Source organism: Dipodomys merriami, unplaced genomic scaffold (genome assembly GCF_024711535.1).
Source record: "Dipodomys merriami isolate MVZ:Mamm:240054 unplaced genomic scaffold, mDipMer1.0.p SCAF_185, whole genome shotgun sequence".
NCBI lineage: Eukaryota > Metazoa > Chordata > Mammalia > Rodentia > Heteromyidae > Dipodomys > Dipodomys merriami.
Genome location: NW_027203215.1, coordinates 143,482 through 148,955, shown reverse-complemented (window position 1 = coordinate 148,955; position 5,474 = coordinate 143,482). Strand labels below are relative to the sequence as shown.

The 5,474-nt window shown below is 37.2% G+C and overlaps 1 long non-coding RNA gene across 1 annotated transcript; it reads right to left on the bottom strand.

Moving 5' to 3' along the window:
- Positions 1 to 1,357: 1,357 nt before the first annotated feature.
- Positions 1,358 to 4,590, bottom strand: LOC138830160 (uncharacterized). Its single transcript, XR_011372889.1, has 3 exons — positions 4,454 to 4,590; positions 3,848 to 4,043; positions 1,358 to 1,523 (listed from the first exon to the last, which is right to left on the bottom strand). It is a non-coding gene; the product is annotated as an uncharacterized lncRNA (long non-coding RNA).
- Between the last annotated feature and the right edge of the window lie 884 nt (positions 4,591 to 5,474).

Sequence of the window (5,474 nt, the reverse complement as noted above, 5' to 3'; positions counted from 1 at the left end):
ACCACATTTTCTTGATCCATTCATCTACTGAGGGGGAGATTTCTTAAGTGAACTAAAATTCTGCACAAAATAACATAAAACAGGAAGGTAAAAAGATGGAGACTGTGTCAAGAAATTAATAAAAGAATAGTACATAACTATATTAATTTTAAATAGAGATCACTAAGGATGAGAGCTAATTGGCAGCATTTTTCTGCAGCTTTAATCAACTGGGAAGGAATAAGGACTCCAAACATATATAAGCACAAATATGTAAAAAAAATTGAGCTGACTACATGAGGTATTGATAGATTTACCCTTTCAGTGTGATATTTCACTTACCTCTTCACTTACCTGATAGATCTGACGAGCAAGAAATTGTCAGGAGACAGATGTTTGAACAACTATCAAATTTAACCAAATGATCACCCTTATGATAAATAATACAAATTATTTCCAAACACACGGGGAACATTTGAAAATCAGTAAGTTATTAAGTATATTTAGTGCTAGAAGAGATAATTAACATTCTCTGCGTCTGGGTGTGTGTGTGTGTGTGTGTGTGTGTGTGTGTGTGTGTGTGTGTGTGTGTGTGTGTGTGTGTGTGTGTGTGTGTGTGTGTGTGTGTGTGTGTGTGTGTGTGTGTGTGTGTGTGTGTGTGTGTGTGTGTGTGTGTGTGTGTGTGTGTGTGTGTGTGTGTGTGTGTGTGTGTGTGTGTGTGTGTGTGTGTGTGTGTGTGTGTGTGTGTGTGTGTGTGTGTGTGTGTGTACACGCAGGTGTTGAGGCTTAAACTCAGTCTGGAGCACTGTCCCTGAGGTTTTTTGCTCAAGGCTAACACGCTACTACTTGAACCACTTTCCAGCTTTTTTTTTTTTTTTTTTTTTTTTTTAGTTAGAGATGAGGATTTCATGGACTTTCCTGACCACACTGACTTTGAATATCTTCCTGCATACAGACATGAGCCACTGGCACCCACTTAGTCATGCTTTAACAACAGCACTTCCACTATACCTCCAACATCACTGTGCACTGAGAGTCTATATAGACAATGTTACAGGACAGCTCTGGTGATGAAATAAGAAATTCTACCCAGAACCCACATATCTGATCAGGTGTATATGCAAATATTCCAAAATCTGATACCTGAAACATGTGGCTCCCAGCAGCTCAGATTAAGGGTTATTCAACCTGTACTTCTCATTACTTTGTTTAAAGTTCTCCACCAGAACTGAAAATATGCTCTCTAGGTCAAACTCATCAGTGTTTTATATTTTATTTTTTAAGGTGCATTCATTCTTATTTCTCCTCCCCTCTCTTCCCTGCCCTCCCCACTCTCCCCCACCCCCCTCCCCTCCTCCCCCCCCCTTTCTCTCCCTCTCTGTCTCATCCATTCTTTTGCATGATCTCCCACTGACTGCTCATCATTGGAACTTCTTCCCAACCATCCTGAGATTTTCCTTTTGTTGCCTTTCCTTTCAATCCTGTATCTTCTGCTTTTTTTGTTTACCATCTTGCTTTGGTGGAGCACTTCTCAAAATAGTTTCCTACGGGGGGGAAAAAAGTCAGTAAAATGTTTTAAAATGTTGCTTTATTTACTTTGTTAGCAAGCTGAATACTGAATTACAAATTGAAAATCATTTTTTCCCATGAAAATTTTAAGAGCACTGTCTTCTAATTTTGACAATGTAACACTGGGTATCTTTTTAATTTTTCATTCTTTTTCTCAGGTTTCTTACGAGAACATTTATGTAAAGTGGCAAACAATGTCAATACATATTAGGTTAATTTAATCCTATCTTTTCACTCATGAAAAATTACATGTCTCCATAAACTTAATCATTAAAATTCATGCAAATATTTGTCATCATAAAATTGCCATGAAGAGATAATGTTATTATTTTTTAACTACTGAAAGGTAATTCATCAAAGTACTAAAAGTGACATTGCTAAATGATAGGATTTGGGATGTTTTCTCCTTTTTACTAATGTATGTATTTAAAGCATTCCTGAAATCTAATTATTTCTTGGAAATGTGTCCCATGCTGTGTTAAAGTCCTCCTACAGCCAGTAATAAATACGAATACCTCACAGGAAAAAAAGGAGATCAATGTAAATCTATATAAATGTGATTTTAATCTCATAGTGCCATCTTTATAGGCATTTTGTAACACATAGCAAACAAAAAGGCACAAATTGGTTATTATTTCCTAAACTATTTTGCTCATATTCTCTTTTTCTTTTCCCCCCTAGATCTCTCCTTAAACATATATTAAGCCTTTTAATATTTTATCAGCAGCTTGAGGTTCTTTTTGTCTGTTTTTATCATTGTACTTTAGGTAATTCTATAAGTCTGTTTTCACTTTCATCTCTGTCCATTTCCTGAGAATTCCAGCAAACACTTATATCTCCAATGATTTGTTTGGTTGGTTCTTTCCAGGATTTATTCTGGCCTATATTTTCATTAATTTCAAGCCCAGTTTTCCATTTACATCACTAGACACAATTATCAACCATTACTTTGAAATATATTCTAATTTCAACAACGTGATCATTTCAGATTTGTTCTACATTGTCTTTTTTCTTTAAAATGTTTTATTTCTATTGTGTCAAGTAAGTTCGGGTTATAGCTTGGACATATTCTTCCAAAGAATAATTCTTTTAGTTGTTTTATCATGCAAGTAACTTTGTTATGCCACAACTATGAACCCTTGTCTCGTAGCCAGTAACCCAAATACAGCTCAATTAATTTACTTTTAATTGAGCTATTTATAATCTGTCTCATGTACTAAATGTCTAGGAATCAACAGAGATGTTAGCCTAGTCCTTACACAGAATATTTGGTTTCCCTTTTGGCCTTCTCATTGTCAGGATTTCCCCTTTACTTTTTAATAGTTGTGATTACTTTGAACTGTTCTGATTCTTTAGAATAACCATCACATCTCAATGGGCATCTTAGCTACCCCATAAAGCCAATTGCAGTCTGCTATCAAGAGAAAAGCTATATAAACACAGAAGAGACACCCTTTGCCCTTTCTTTCTCTCAAATGTCAAACTCTCTTCAGAATCTGCTTAATTCTGTTTTGCCTCCATCTCTCCCAGGTACTTGGATTTTTTTTCTTGTTATTTCTTCAGTTGTTTTATTTTGTACAGAGTTTTCAGTCACAATAAATGTGAGGAACAGTCTATCAAGAGCTTAACCAAACATCCCCGAGGTCAAACACCATTATGGGATATTTTAAGTGTCTTTTTAATACTTTGCCATACTGTCTACAATAAACAAGAGTTATTCTTATAGTGAAGAAAGATTTTTAATTATAATATTGTTTTATAAATGAAAAGTTTCTTTGTAAAACATGAAATTTTACCTTACATAGTAGAGTGAAGGGAAATAAATGCTCTAGAGAATGTGATTTTTTTTTCGGTCAGTAATAGGACATGAATTCTGGGCTTGGGTGCTATACCTCAGCTCTTCAGCTCAAGGCGAGCACTCTACCACTTGAGCCACAGCACCACTTCTGGTTTTCTGGTGGTTTATTAGAGGTAAAGAGTCTGACAGACTTTCCTGCCTGGGCTTGCTTTGAACCATGAGCCTCAGATCTCAGCCTCCTGAGTAGCTAGGATGACAGGCATCAGCCACCAGCGCCCAGTTGATGGTGAAAAATTTTTAAGAATAAAGTAGAAATGAAAATAACAGCAAAGTCTCTAAGCCAAAGGACACCTCTGATAACCAACTGGCAGGGGCAAGGAGGAAGACAAACCAGAACTTATGTGGTTTGTTCCCCGTCCCACAGTGTCCTTTTTAACACCCTTCCCTTCTTGGTGCAGACCCTTCTACTCCCAGAGTACCCACAGCCCCAATTATACTTACTGCCACTTGATTTCTCATTTCCTCCATTGTCTATGTCTTTCCTCAGCTGATGAGCAATTGAGTGGAGAAGCATAAACTTTCTACCTCCGTGGGAAATATAGGTTTATAAGTTCAATATTGCCATCAGCGATGAGAAAGGCTCTCCCAATCTCATCTTGAGTGAGTTGTTTCCTTTTCTGAGTCTTAGCTTATTTACCTGAAATAGGAGGAACGGGAACTAACAGATCTTTCATCAATCCACACATTCTTACAGACCTGTACAAAATTTCTACAAAACATGAGCATGCATTAAACACATTTTAAAATTAATCTTTTCCTCGAGAATCTGCTATTCTATACTATACTCAGGGAATCACGTGCTATTTAAGAATCCACTAGAGGGGAGTAAAGCATTAAATGAAAACGTAACACAACATGGATATCCTGTAAAAATTGTCTTTGCAACCGTCGCCTAACATCTATTGTTTCCAATCAATCCCACTTAGTGGCTTTAAAACACAAAAAGATGTGAGGGAATCAAGACTTCCATGGGGAAATCTTGTGATTTGTGGAAAAAGTGTCCTAGCCTGGGGCTAGAGAGTCTGTGCAGCCTTTTGGAGCACTCACGTAACAAGAGCAGTTCCTTAAAACAAGCATGCTATTCCATTTCTACGTTTTATTTACGAGTTACGGTAACAACCACCAAAAGTTTCTTAAACCTTTACTACGGAAGATAAGCTTTATTCTGACAACAAATTCTTAATCTGCGGTGTTCCTGACCCTTTTGACTCTTTAGATTTCAGAACCTTGTGCGGGTTCCAAGTTCTTTGTCACTAAGGACTGAAGACACATTCCTTAGGTGTGTCCCTTGCATGGGGAAGACTGGTGAGCACTGGGCCCACGGATTTCATGTCTACTTTGAAGAATTCTATTTTTAACACAACCATTTTAGAATATACTTTTAAAAGAAAACCTGGACCCCTGGTTCTTTTCCCCAGGAAGCCAATTTCAGGGAAAACGCACCTGGGGACAAAGGTAGAAGGAAAGTGGTTCTCTGGTGGGGTATCACTGGAGAATCACCTCAGAAGACCAGAAGCATCTCTGGTCTTTGGTTTCTATTTCTGGAGGATTTCTTCATTTCACTTTCCCAGTACTTTGTGATGACGAAGTAGGAAGAAACTAACTTTAGAGTTGGTTGGTGAAGACTTTGATCAAGTAGTTGACTGCTCAGGGACCTTTCCGAAGACACAATACATGAAGCAGGACTGCTGACAAGAGATCGAACTCAATTCAAATTAGGGTAAGTACATAATGCCATCAGATGTCTCTGTCTTCTCTACCCAATATTTATCTCTTGATTCTAGAGTCTCTTTTTCATTCTAATATCAATATAGCTTCTTTTTATTTGGCTAATGGATGATCCTCACAACCCATATCTCAGAAAATAGCCTCTGTCAACAACTATATAAAAAACTATAGATTCTAAATATCCTATTTTGGGTCTATGGCACCCCAAAGCAGGTCAAACTCAAACCAAGACACCCTGTATTTACTCTCTACATTCAATGTATGGTCTTAGCTCTCCCAAGATTATGATCTTAATAACTATGGGAAGAAAATAACCAAAACTTTAATGAGAACTATAAAC